The sequence below is a fragment of the Podarcis raffonei genome, chromosome 2 (assembly GCF_027172205.1).
Source record: "Podarcis raffonei isolate rPodRaf1 chromosome 2, rPodRaf1.pri, whole genome shotgun sequence".
In the NCBI taxonomy this organism is placed as follows: Eukaryota; Metazoa; Chordata; class Lepidosauria; order Squamata; family Lacertidae; genus Podarcis; species Podarcis raffonei.
Window position 1 is genome coordinate 109,129,509 of NC_070603.1, and position 15,116 is coordinate 109,144,624.

Sequence of the window (15,116 nt, forward strand, 5' to 3'; positions counted from 1 at the left end):
ATATTTCAGGTAGCTGAACTATATATAATGAATTAAAAAATATACTTAAAAAAAACTTTCCCCAAAACACCTGAGATTTTCCTCTTGGGGATGGTAACAATGGAAGTCCTAAAAAAACAGAAGATTTTCAGGGAAGTTTTTAATGTGTGACATTTTTATGTATTTTTAATCTTTGTTGGAAGCTGCCCAGAGTGGCTGGGGTACAAATAATGAATTATTGTTGTTGTTGTTGTTGTTATTACTAATACTACTATATTTGGTATGAAGTTTTAAGTGGGACAGGGGGAGGGGAGGGGAAGGGAAGGGAAGGGAGAGGGGTTAAATATGCTCTCTGTTCCTGTTTTTGAAAATGACACACACACACACACACACACACACACACAGACGTGTAGCTGACTAATGTTTCTGAGTGTCCTTTCTTTCATTCTACAAATCATCTTATCAAAGGTCTGCACTCTGCAGCCCTCCCGGGTGTCTATGCTTCAATTAAAGCCCTGGGGAAGACATCATAAGCCTTGGTAACTCTCCTCAAGGGGCATCTCTTCAGAGTGGGAAATGTGGGTAGCCAGGGAGGCTGCAGAACTTTCAATAAGTGTTTGCATGAAAGCAAAACACAGAAACCTCCCTTGGCCACCTCACAACAGTTAGGTTAGCTGTTAAAAAAACCTGCACCCACCCATCAAAATTCTCAGATGCCCTGAGAGTCAGGCAGAAAAACTGAAGCCCCTTGAAACTGGAAGACAGATTTTGGTAGGTCACTAGCTTTTGTGTTGCTCTGTACAGAAGCAAGAAGCAAAAAGCAGACCCGTATGCAGGTGTAGCCAATGTGATACATTCCAGGTGTTGCTGGACTACATCTCCCATCATCCTGGACCACTGGTCATGATATGATTTGTAGTCCAAAATCTGGAAGGTACCAATCCAGCTACTATTGTGGCTAATAGTAAGCAGTTGATACACCTGTTGTCTGTGAATTTGCTGCATCCAGTAATTATCTGTGGTAGTCATCTTTAACAGACAGTGAACACAGCTTGCCAACAGTCTAGACTGATCAACTGGAATTCCTCCAGTGTGATCCAATGGATAAGCCATGTCCTGCATTGGGGAATTGACTTTGCAAGTGCTAAAGTCTGAGACTATTGCAAAGCAGTCTGCAGTTTCTCAGATAAAGCATTTCAGAGACTTCCTTTGGGACCACCATGTAGTTTATTTGGATTTTATTTATTTGGTGCATACACACACAAGGCTATGAGATCTCGGTGAAATGTTGTTATGGGAGTGGACAAATCAACCAAGTTTGAGTTTCTCCCTCTTTCTCATTTTCCCAGTCTTAAATTCAGTTGTCCCCATTCCCACAATAGTTTGCTTTTGTTTTGTTTCTTGAGTGAACAAAACTTCATATGCATTTTTGTCTCCATATGCAGTTTTGTCTTCATATGAATTTTTGTCTCCACGTGCATTTTGTTTACAAGCAACTTCCCCTAATAAAATGCATTTTTGGTGTTAGTTCCATGAAAATAAGGGTGCTTTTTAAAACACTTCCCCCTAATTTACATTCTTTTGGTACGCTTTTTTTTGGGGGGGGGGACACAGCATTGAGAAATTTTGTAGAAGTATGCGTTTTGAAGGATAGCTAGGTTGGGGTTTTTCCATGAGTGAGAGGTGAGTTTGCATTAAAATACGGTTTTCTTTCCCATCCCTAATCATACAAGAGGGAAGCTTAAGTGAAGGAAGAGGGGAGGAGTACACCAGTGTGTGCACACACATGATGGAGCGTCAGGAAAGCAGCATGACCCACAGGCCCTTCTCTGACTGCTTTGGAGACTGATCACAACGAATCCATATCCTCGGGATAATCTGTACTGCTTCCCCAGAAAACCCTGTTGCACATCTCCGGTTCCACGCAGCACTCAAATTTGATGGTATAGTCACCGCTTTTCTGTTCTGTGCCACAGACGTCGATACCAGGCCTGGTGCAACCATGGGAACGCAACAGCTCTTGCTCTTCTGCAAAAAGGGTAATAAAATGCGAGGCTAGTGGTGAGCTACCTTTGCATGTACAGTGGTACCTAAGGTTACATACGCTTCTGGTTACAGACTCCGCTAACCCAGAAATATTACCTCTGGTTAAGAAGTTTGCTTCAGGATGAGAACAGAAATTGTGCTCCGGCGGTGCAGCAGCAGCGGGAGGCCCCATTAGCTAAAGTGGTGCTTCAGGTTAAGAACAGTTTCAGGTTAAGAACGGACCTCCAGAACAAATTAAGTACTTAACCCGAGGTACCACTGTATATGGATGGCTTATCCGGACTGTGGTACTAAAATACGGAGTTTAGATTCAGGATTGATGCTTCTGGTCTCCATTCTGGAGATGGAATGGTCTCCTGTGAACTCTCCTTCCTGGGAGGTTTTTAAGCAGAGGTTGGGTGGCCATCTGCCATGGATGCTTCAGCCGAGACATCTGCATTGAACTCTACAATCGTGTGATTCTACTAAGGGGTACTGGCTATTGGGGGGGGTTATGGGGGGGATGGAGCATGGGTGAGAGTTGTTAGGGCTCAGGGAGGGGGGGCACATTACTCGGGACACTTTCAAACCTGCTCCAGACCACTACAGTGGTACCTCGGGTTAAGTACTTAATTCATTCCGGAAGTCTGTACTTAACCTGAAACTGTTCTTAACCTGAAGCACCACTTTAGCTAATGGGGCCTCCCACTGCTGCCGTGCCGCCGGAGCACGATTTCTGTTCTCAACCTGAAGCACTTTTTCTGGGTTAGTGGAGTCTGTAACCTGAAGCGTATGTAACCTGAAGCATATGTAACCCGAGGTATCACTGTATAAGGAAATTCTGCCCTTGGTATGTTCATTTACCACCTCTTCATTTTGATTCTCTGGCCCCATATCTGCACAAACTTATTATCCCAAAATACAGACATGCTTTTACACCTCCAAGACTGGATATTTTGCCATCTGAGGTACTTGAGGGTCGATTCCAAAAGATCCTGCCTGAGAAACGTCTTTTCCCCTGTGGAGACGGTAGCACCGAAACAGTGGCACACGTCCTCCTGTCCTGTACTCTCTACAAAGACCTGAGGAACGAGGTCATCACCCCACTCGTACTAACCATCCCAGGGCGCTCAACCACTGCCACAATGTCCTTTCTTCTATCAGATCAAAATGAGCAGATAACAGCAAAGGTTGCTAGGTTCATAGCAGGGGCAATCAGAATAAGGGCCACTAACTGACTGCTGATTCAGGACTTTAAATTGTTCTTTTATATCAAATTTCCTTTTCTGCACATACTGTAATGTTTTACTGTTGCTATGGCCATTGGCTAATATTAATACATCTTTATCTTATCTATCTAACCTGCTCCAGAGCCGGCTCTACCATTTGGCAAAGCGAGACAGTTGCCTCGTGATGGGGCAACAAACAAACAAATGCCCATTCAGAAGAGAGAATGTGTGGTCACGGGACCACGACTTACCGTGGAAAAAATGGAGCGTTATACAATTCTGTCCTCTGTCTAGGTCGGCCGAACATGCCCTTCCTCCAGTTACGCACCCAGATTCAGGGAAGTTCATGAGACAGCTGTAGCATCTGGTGCGCTCTGTCACAGGAAGCAGCGCAGGTGAGATACATTAGAAACACCCTGTCGTTTGGGTTTAATGTGCGGACGCGGGTGGCACTGTGGTCTAAACCACTGAGCCTCTTGTGCTTGCCGATTGGAAGGTTGGCGGTTCAAATCCCTGCTATGGAGTGAGCTCCTGTTGCTCTGTCCCAGTTTCTGCCAACCTAGCAGTTTGAAAGCACACCAGTGCAAGTAGATAAATAGGTACCGCTGCGACGGGAAGGTAAATGGCGTTTCCATGAGTGCTCTGGCACTCATCACAGTGTCCCGTTGCACCAGAAGCGGTTTAGTCCTGCTGGCCACATGACCCGGAAAGCTGTCAGTGGACAAATGCCTGAAAGCGAGATGAGTGCCGCAACCCCATAGTCGCCTTTGACTGGACTTAACCGCCCAGGGGTCCTTTACCTTTACCTAACATGTTCACACATTCAGGACGGGGCAAATCTGTCAATGTTGGTTTCTCTCCAGCTCTCATTTTTCCAACCTTAAGTTCTATTTTCCGCATTACCACATCTGTTGGCAATCCCCCCCCCCCTAAAAATACATTATCGTTTTGGTGCTAATTTATCCTAATACTGTATGTGTATACATTTTTTGCTAAGCCGCTTCCTCATGTATAATGCACTTTCTTGCATGTGTATTTTCACTATGGAACGTGCTCCTTCTTCTTCTGGGTGAAATACAAGCAGTCCTGACTTAGCGAAGTTTGGCTCTAGGTGGAAAAGCTGAGTCGGAAATCTGGCAGAATCTTTAGGGTGCAGTGTCCCCCCCCCCAAAAAAAGCCCCATGGGGGAACAGCATCTGTTGCTGTGCTAATTCTGTGAGCCTCCACCTGTGCTCAACCTGCATAATTGTAAATAAATGCAAATTTTACAAAATGCCAGTCTCCAATGTAACCTTATTCCGAGGGAACCAAACTCTGAGTAAGGACTAGATCCCCTGGAACCAAGTCACACTTGGAGAAGGGAACTGTGCATGTAACAATATCCTACAGCTAGATCTGTCGAGAAGCCAGTTCCTGTTGAGAAGATGTGATGGCAAAATCGGAGTTGTCTACGTCTAGTGTGCGTTGAGAAATTTGGTTCGGTTTGCACTTAAGTATTAAGTGAAAAACAACATATAAAATGCATTATAACCAGGAAACTTGATTTGTAAAAATGCCTATATTGGCCAAAATTGCCTTGCCAACAAAGGTCCGTATAGTTAAAGCTATGGTTTTCCCAATAGTGATGTATGGAAGTGAGAGCTGGACCATAAAGAAGGCTGATCGCTGAAGAAGTGATGCTTTTGAATTCTGGTGCTGGAAGAGACTCTTGAGAGTCCCATGGACTGCAAGAAGATCAAACCTCTCCATTCTGAAGGAAATCAGCCCAGAGTGCTCACTGGAAGGACAGATCCTGAAGCTGAGGCTCCAATACTTTGGCTACTTCATGAGAAGAGAAGACTCCCTGGAATAGACCCTGATGTTGGGAAAGATGGAGGGCACAAGGAGAAGGGGACGACAAAGGACGAGATGGTTGTTTAATATTCTGTTGGGAGGCTACCAACATGAGTTTGACCAAACTGCGGGAGGCAGTGGAAGACAGGAGGGCCTGGCGTGCTCTGGTCCATGGGGTCATGAAGAGTCGGACACGACTAAATGACTAAACAACAACAATATTTAAAGAAATGCACACTAAAATGCTGAAGGGATAGCTCAGTTTGTAGAGCATATGATTCCTAATTCCAGGGTTCTGGGTTTGAGGCCCATGTTGGGCAAAAAAATCCTGCATTGCAGAGGGTTGGGCTCGATGACCCACGTGGTGCCTTCTGACATGACCATTCTATTCTATGAATTTCCATGAGGAAAATCACAAACCGACGTAGAAATGTTTTTGGACGTGGAAATGTTTAGGCGCCAGAGTGGCTGGGGAAACCCTGCCAGATGAGTAGGGTATAAATAATAAAATTATTATTATTATTTTTATAGGTAAAGGTAAAGGGACTCCTGACCGTTAGGTCCAGTCGCAGATGACTCTGGGGTTGCGGCGCTCATCTCGCTTTACCAGCCGAGGGAGTCGCCGTTTGTCCGCTTCCACAGACAGTTTTTCCGGGTCATGTGGCCAGCATGACTAAGCCACTTCTGGCGAACCAGAGCAGCTCACGGAAACGCCGTTTACCTTCCCGCTGGAGCGGTACCTATTTATCTACTTGCACTTTGACGTGCTTTCGAACTGCTAGGTTGGCAGGAGCAGGGACCGAGCAACCGAGCTCACCCCGTCGTGGAGATTCGAACCGCCAACCTTCTGATCAGCAAGCCCTAGGCTCTGTTGTTTAAGCCACAGCGCCACCTGTGTCCCTTATATTATTGTTATAGTTTCAAACTAAAAGAGACTGTGAAGAGTTCTCACAGGACCTCTCCAAACTGAGCGAATGGGCACTAAAATGGCAAATGCAGACTTCCGGGTTGGTGCCATCATCTATTGGCGGATTCCCTCCGAGCTCCGGAGGGAATCTGCTCAACAGGGGTCGGGTTCTGCCACGGCGGCGATGCGGGGACCCTTAGAAACCACAGGCGCTGAAGCCTGTGGACCTGGTGACTCGGTGGGCACCATTTGCGCGCCCCCTGACCCGCAAAGAAGCCTTTTTAAAGGCTTTGGAACGGGGGACGGAGGGAGGTGTGGTGCTGAGAGTTCGACTGCTTCCCCTGCTGAGTGAAGCCGCATGCCATGGATGGAGAGCACTAATTTCTTCTTTTGAACTTTTGGATCAAAAGTAACGACCCGTGAGTAACACGGTAATTGGACTTAAAAGGGAAAATTATTTCTGGGAATTCGGCAAGATCGGGTAAGGTGCTAAAAAGGAAGTCAACCTGCCCGCCTTGTAAACATCGTAAAGCAAGGATTTTATTACTAAGGTTGTGTGAATGTCTTTTTTTTTTTTGTGGAAAAGTGCAATTAACTTTATATTGGGCCAATTTAAGTGACTGTGCTGGAGGATAAGAGAACGGAATTCACCCCTCCCCCAAAACCCGGGAGCGATCGGGGAGAGAGCCTGTGGAAGAGGTTTATAGATTTTGACAGCTGTCAAATTAGCTGTCAAAGTTGGAAAAAAAGGAGAACTGTGTCTTTGCTGTCTTTGCTGGTTACATCTGATACAATTTGGTAACAAATTGTTAAAAACAAAGAAGAAAAGGTTAATTTGTCATTAAGTAACTAGAATCCCTCTAGAGGTGGTTCAGGACATTACAAAAATGGCTGTAAGTGGAAAAATACTGGCTGAACTGGAAAAGACCTTCCGTCTTTTGGGAAATCTACAGAAGCAGACAAATGTTTTGACTATGAGTGTAATAACAATGAAGGGAACAGTAAACAAAATTGCTGAACCTGGAAAGGATATGATTCAAGCTCCTGCAGATGAGCAGGGAAGTGTTGTTGCTGATCCAAAAATCCTTATAGCCAAACAGGAGAAAGAGTCTGAGTCATTTGAGATGCCATTTAAAGAATATGAGAAAGAAGGAGGCGCTGGGATGTTGCAGATGACTAAAGAGAGCCAGAGGCCTGTTAAGTTGGAAACAATTGAAAATAAGAACATGACAATGAAAGTTTGGCTGGAAGTGAAGAATGGAATCTGGAGAGATCTCCTCTTATGGGGATCTAAAGACATATGGAATATAAATATGGCCGATACAGAGTTTGGAGCCTTTGGGACATTTGAACTTATGAGAAGCAAGAAACAAGATTTTGGCTCCATTGTTAAATATGGAGGTCTGGCTGGAAGAAATATGGATTTTACTGGAACAGAGCCTCTTCGAGATTTGGAATTTAAAATAAAGGACTGTCAAGAAAACCGGCAGAGAGAAATTGAGAGAGGGTTAAGTGCCTCGGATGTGAGATCGCCAGGCTGATTTTGGATGGACTGATGGACTTTGGTTGGGGATCGAAACCGGGAAAGGGGGTGGGAGGGCTTCGGGAATTTAAAGGGTGTAAAAATATGATTCTGTTTTAATTAAGTTGGCTTTTGCCACTAACATAAAAATGGGGAATTTGGGGAGAGATTTGGGGCCGACCTTAGCAAAAGATTATCAAAAATAAGTGTTTCGTGTATAAAGATTGGGATTTTTAAGTTTAAATAGGTTAATTAAATTGATGGAGGAATTTAGGAAAAGTATGTTAAGAATAAGTTTTGAAATATAAAGATAGAGGTTTAGAAGTTAAAATTTGTTTAAGATAATTGAATTAGAGGAAATAAGGTAAAGTGGGGGGGATAAAAATTGCTGAGCTAAAAATTGGAATTGGAATACAAGAAGGGCAGGTGTGGGGAAGTCAAGGAAATTGGGTATGGAATGTAATTACGGTAAACTTTTTAAACTGCTGTTTTTCTTTTTCTTTTCTTTTTTTTTCTTTCTTTTTCTCTTTTCTGTTTTCCTTTGTATTCTTTTTTGAAAATGTTAATAAACATAATTAAAAAAAATAAAATAAAATGGCAAATGCAATTCAATGTAAATGGTTACACCAGAATTAGACTTACCTGCCAGGCTGAGATCTAGGCAAAGCAGCACACAGGTGGCAAAAATCAGGGTCTGGACCATGCCGGAATCTCTTGCTTCTTCTCAGTTGGTTGAAATTTTCATAAAGGCGGAAAAAGAGATGCCTGATAAAGTCTCCCTGCTAGAAGGTGGGCTAATAGAAAAACACACCCTGTGGGCTGGTGGATTAAGCCAGCAGATAAAGGTATGAGCTCTACTTAGCAGCAGGAGAATCAGAAGGCAAAAGTGATAGGATCAAATACAGTGGTACCTCGGGTTACAGACACTTCAGGTTACAGACTCCACTAACCCAGAAATAGTACCTCGGGTTAAGAACTTTGCTTCAGGATGAGAACAGAAATCGTGCGGCAGTGGGACGGCGGCAGTGGGAGGCCCCATTAGCTAAAGTGGTGCTTCAGGTTAAGAACAGTTTCAGGTTAAGAATGGACCTCCGGAATGAATTAAGTACTTAACCTGAGGTACCACTGTAATCCATTTTGTTCTGTGAAGAGAAGGCACTGGGCATTAATAATAACTTTGCTGTAGGTGAATGGAAATGGTTTATTGAATATTTACGGATAAATTATAAACAGAATAAAACATTGGCAGGATTATTGTAACAACCTGCGGTTTTAGAAGAGTATGTCTTTGAAGAAGATGAATAAATGAGTAAATTAAGTAAATTTGGATATGCAGAAGATATTCAAAACAAATTTAAGGAACTGCAGAAAGAGGGGGATGGAAGTCAAGTTTTGAAATGTCAAAATGAATGTAAACTTGAAAAGTATAAATAAAAGGATCTCTTTCTGTTTCTGGGGTGGGTGTGTGAAAATACAAAACTTAAAGAAATAATGGATAAATTTGAGGAATCCTGCATGCCTAAACAGAATGAAACTTTTGAAAGAAACAAGTATTTCCTTTTTTCCATGCATCAGAAAAGCAGGTCAAACTATGGCTTGGTATTTCTCAGGATTAAGAAGGCTGAGCAGGAATTGTGGTTTTGGCAACTTGAAAGAGTCTCTGATAAGATACAGAATTATATGTGTTATTGGAGATAGGTGTCCTCAGAGAGCGAGGACTAGCCAGGTGAGGGACATCTTGACCCTGCATGAAAGTCCAGGAACTATTGGAAAGATGCTGTGATCTTGGGTTATTAATTAATAGCTGGAGGCGATTAGCAGCCTCGCTGAGGTGGGTGTAACGAGACTGGCTTAATCTGAACACACTGTGCAGCACTAGATCAAGGAAGCATCTAGTGATTTGCAAGAATGTGGCATGGTTGTAGTTCTTGAATGTACCTAATGTTCTTTTTAAAAGTTTCTGAATCTGCCCAGCTGGGTTCACATTATACAAACTGGGTTCTGTAAGGAGGGCCTTCTTCCTCAAGCCAGGACTCCTCCCAGGCCTACCTTTTCTGTTCCTCTACCTTCACCACACGGGTGACGCTGTGGGTAAAACCTCAGCACCTAGGACTTGCCGATCGTATGGTCGGCGGTTCGAATCCTTGCGGCGGGGTGAGCTCCCGTCGTTCGGTCCAAGCTCCTGCCCACCTAGCAGTTTGACAGCACCCTTAAGTGCAAGTAGATAAATAGGTACCGCTTTATAGCGGGAAGGTAAACGGCATTTCCATGTGCTGCGCTGGTGCCGGCTCGCCAGAGCAGCTTCGTCACGCTGGCCACGTGACCCGGAAGTGTCTCCGGACAGCGCTGGCCCCCGGCCTCTTAAGCGAGATGGGCGCGCAACCCCAGAGTCGGTCACGACTGGCCCGTACGGGCAGGGGTACCCTTACCTTTACCTTACCTTCACCCAACCCTGACTGAGTCTCCTACCATCAGCTTCATTACACCAACAAAGAGAAAAGGTAGCAAAATGTGCCACGGACAGTTTTCTGTCCTTTGCAACCAGCTTTCTGGTGAGTCTCAACAACAGTGAAAGTGGGAATCCACAGCACAGGAGTCTTTTTCATATTGCTTTGGGGGGCAGGGAGCACAAAACTTTCCCTCTGCCTGTGTACATACCACAGATTGTCTTTAACTAACTTTGACTTGTGGTTCGCACCTGTCTGTCTTGAGTGACAATGGAGTGCACCTCCAGGGGTGTCGTCAAATGGCTGCGTTAGCAGCACCGTAGTAGGAGGAGGAGGAGGAGGAGGAGGAGGAGGAGGAGGAGGAGGAGGAATTTATTAATTATACCTCACCCATCTGACTGGGTTTCCCCAGCCACTCTGGGCAGCTCCCAACAGAATATTAAAAATAGAATCAAACATTAAAAACTTCCCTATACAGAGCTGCCTTCAGATGTCTTCTAAAAGTCAGATAGTTCTTTATGGTGCTGGAGGAGACTCTGGAGAGTCCCACGGACTGCAAGAAGATCAAACCTCTCCATTCTGAAGGAAATCAGCCCTGAAGGACAGATCCTGAAGCTGAGGCTCCAATACTTTGGCCACCTCATGAGAAGAGAAGACTCCCTGGAAGAGACCCTGATGTTGGGAAAGATGGAGGGCACAAGGAGAAGGGGACGACAGAGGACGAGATGGTTGGACAGTGTTCTCGAAGCTACAAACATGAGTTTGACCAAGCTGCGGGAGGCAGTGGAGGACAGGAGTGCCTGGCGTGCTCTGGTCCATGGGGTCATGAAGAGTTCGACACAACTAAACGACTAAAAAACAACATACAGAGCTGCCTTCAGATGTCTTCTAAAAGTCAGATAGTTCTTTATTTCCTTGACATATGGTGGGAGGGCGTTCCACAGGGCAGGTCCCACTACCAAGAAGGCCCTCTGCCTGGTTCCCTGTAACCTCACTTCTTGCAGTGAGGGAACCGCCAGAAGGCTCTCGGCGCTGGACTTCAGTGTCCGGGCTGGATGATGGGGGTGGAGACGCTCCTTCAGGTATACTGGGTCGAGGCCATTTAGGGCTTTAAAGTGATCTCCTTGGGGCACAAGCCTGGGCAGGGTGTATGGAGGTCCTAGGTTGTCTAGACAACAAGACCGGCCTCTCTTGGCCTATCTGATGTGGACCAAAGGAAAGCAGAACAATGCATTTGGCACCAGCAGCAGTTGCCAGAAGGAGGTGTACAGTGGAACCTCGTGTTATGGATGGGATCCGTTCCAGAGGCCCATCTGTAACATGGAACCATTCCGGTACTTCCAGATTGCCGCAGGACGCAACATGAAAACACGTAACCTGAAGTGGACGCAACATGAGGTAGAAGAAGAAGAAGAAGAGTTTGGATTTGATATCCCCCTTTATCACTACCCTAGGGAGTCTCAAAGTGGCTAACCTTCTCCTTTCCCTTCCTCCCCCACAACAAACACTCTGTGAGGTGAGTGATGCTGAGAGACTTCAGAGAAGTGTGACTGGCCCAAGGTCACCCAGCAGCTGCATGTGGAGGAGCGGAGACACGAACCCAGTTCCCCAGATTACGAGTCTACTGCTATTAACCACTATACCACACTGGCTTTCAAGGTGCCTTAGGGACTCCACTCCAGATTTGGGTAGGGTTTAACTCCCTAGCCTTTTCTTCTCCCAAAGATGTCTCGCAAGGCAGTGGAGATGGAGGACCAGAGTTTTCCTTCTCTCTTACTCAGAGTAGGTGCATGGAAATTAATGGACCTATGTTAGTCATGGCCATTCATTGCAATGTGTCCGCTCTGAGTAAAAGTTAGTTGTGTGTGAGTAAAGCAATGCATACATGTTTTATGAACTGCCCTGTGATTTTGGATGAAGGGCAGTATATAAATTTGTTTGTTTGTTTGTTTGTTTGTTTGTTTGTTTGATCGATCAATCTTAAGATTTCAGGGCAGTTCACAAGATAAAAATACAAGGTAGAAGCCCAAATAAATAGTTAAAACAAAAGCAAAACAAATCAATCAATCAATCAATCAATCAATCAATTTACAATAAATGAAATAAATGGTGGAAATTGGCCTTTAAAGGTGTGCTGGATATCTGCAGATCCTGCCTCGTTTGTTTAATTGATTGTATAATCTGATGGACGGCGGCCTTGTGATTTGCTGATGATCCATTATCTTGCAGTTCTGTAAGGGAAATGGGATTCTTGGATTTTGCTTCGTTCTTAGCTATGTTTCAAACTGTTACCCAAAGACACCGCCTGCAGGTGCACATGTTGCTTTTGCTGTGGGTTGCAAGAAGAAGAGGAGGAGTTTGGATTTGATATCCCGCTTTATCACTACTCGAACGAGTCTCAAAGCGGCTAACATTCTCCTTTCCCTTCCTCCCCCACAACAAACACTCTGTGAGGTGAGTGGGGCTGAGAGACTTCAGAGAAGTGTGACTGGCCCAAGGTCACCCAGCAGCTGCATGTGGAGGAGCGGAGAAGCGAACCCGGTTCCCCAGATTACGTATCTACCGCTCTTAACCACTACACCACACTGGCAAGGTGCCTCGAGTGCTGTAATGTACAAAAGTGGCATACAAGTGAAACAATAGTCAGGTTATGCACTCTGCTCTTTGTCTGTTGAGCGGGAGCAGATCATCCCTGACTGAGTAGGACAACGTGGCCCAGGCTTTCCTTTTCGCCGCTTCGATTCTGCTCTGCCTTGAACTGGTTGGTAAGTTCTCCAGTTGCAATTATGATCTATGATTGTGCTGCTTCTTATATTATTGCCTTTTCTATGGGCCCCTTTTCCAGGCTGCCCAGCTTCGTACACATGGGCATTTTTAATATTGAATAAAGTGGTTTACAAGATTTTTTAAAAAATGCATCTTAAAAATAACAAAACAATTTAAGAAAGCGGAATTCTAGCGGTGGGTCATCACAACTAGGAACATAGGATGCTAACATGTTCAGACACTGGGCCTTTTAGCTCAGTATTCTCTACACTGATGTGGGTAGCACTGTGGTCTAAGCCACTGAGCCCCTTGGGCTTGCCGATCAGAAGGTTGGCGGTTCGAATCCCCGCAACAGGGTGAGCTCCTATTGCTCTTTCCCAGCTCCTGCCAACCTAGCAGTTTGAAAGCACGCCAGTGCAAGTAGATAGATAGATAGATGATAGATAGATAAATAAATAAATAGAATAATAATATTATTATTATTTGTACCCCGCCCATCTGGCTGGGTTTCCCCAGCCACTCTGGGCGGTTTCCACAAAGACAAAAAATACACTAAGATTTTACACATTAAAAACTTCCCTAAACAGGGCTGCCTTCAAATATCTTCTGAATGTCGGGTAGTTGTTTATCTCTTTGACATTTGATGGGAGGGCGTTCCACAGGGTGGGCGCCACTACCGAGAAGGCCCTCTGCCTGGTTCCGTGTAGCTTTGCTTCTCGGAATGAGGGAACCGCCAGAAGCGTCCGGGCAGAACGATGGGGGTGGAGACGCTCCTTCAGGTATACTGGGCCTTCAAGTATAAACAGGTACCGCTCTGGCGGGAAGGTAAACGGAGTTTCCATGTGCTCTGGTTTCCGTCATGGTGTCCTGTTGCGCCAGAAGCGGTTTAGTCCTGCTGGCCACATGCCTCAGAAAGCTGTCTGCAGACAAACGCCGGCTCTCTCGGCCTGAAAGCGAGATGAGCGCCGCAACCCCATAGTTGCCTTTGACTGGACCTGACCATTCAGGGGCCCTTTACCTTTACCTTACACTGAGTAGCAGTAGCTCTCCAGGGGTTCTGGCAGGGATCTCTCCCAGCTGTACTTGGAGCTCCCTAGGGCAGCATCTTCCATTAAATCTTTGCTCACAAGGAGTTGCTAGCAGGTCTCATTCTGTTCCCTATTCTAGGGAGCCTCTACTGCAAAGCGTGTCTCTATGAACTAGACGGCACGTGTCTCGCTGGTAGGAGAATGTGCATAGGCCGCAAACGATGTGTGGCTATTACTGTCAGTCTGGGTAAGTGAGAGTTTTGCTGTCCCAGTTTTCCTCGATTTGGAACTACACCAACCCAGATTCCGGGGGGTGGCCTGAGCTACGCATCTTTTGCAATAGGTACAAGATCTGCCCCTCCTCTGGTTTCCTGCAACTATTTAATTGTGCTTCTTAAAACTGAGATACTGCTTGATAGTAATTTCTTCTTTAAAAACCTTTAAAAAATAAAATTCAGATTTTGAAATTTACAAGCAATTGTCAAACAACCAAAACAAAAAGAGAATTCCATAAATTCCCATGGACTCCCCTTTGTGGCTCTTTATGTTAATTTTTTTCTTCCTGTGTCTTCTCTATGAATCCAATTCTATTGAAATTGCATTGCAACCATTCTCCAACGTTAAACGACAAGTGTCACTCCAGTCCTGCGGAACAAAGTTAATTGTTTACAATGATTTTTATCGTAAATGATATCTTTCCCCCATTCCTTATTGACATTTTGGTCTTCCTGGTTTCTAATTCTTCCGGTCAATTTTTTAAAGAAATTCAAAGCGGTTTACAAAAAGAATAAAACAATGAAACAATCAGTTAAATCAACAATTTAAAACTTTCCAGAAATGGATTAAAATCAACAATAGCTGAAAAACAAGATTTAAATGCATGTGAACATTCTGCATGTCTGGATAAAGGGACCCCTGTCCATAAGGTCCAATTGTGACTGACTCTGGGGTTGCGGCGCTCATCTCGCTTTATTGGCCGAGGGAGCCGGCGTACAGCTTCTGGGTCATGTGGCCAGCATGACTAAGCCGCTTCTGGTGAACCAGAGCAGCGCATGGAAACGCCGTTTACCTTCCCGCCGGAGCGGTACCTATTTATCTACTTGCACTTTGACGTGCTTTCTAACTGCTAGGTTGGCAGGAGCTGGGACCAAGCAACGGAAGCTCACCCCATCACGGGGATTCGAACCGCCGACCTTCTGATTGGGAAGTCCTAGGCTCTGTGGTTTAACCCACAGCACCACCCACGTCCTGCATGTCTGGATAGGTTTAGCTAAACCAATTGCAGGAGTTGGGCTACATGACCCTTTGTGGTGTCTTCCAACTCAACATTTCTATGATTCTGTGTTTTCAGTGAAGGCACCTGCCTGATGGCAATAGGCA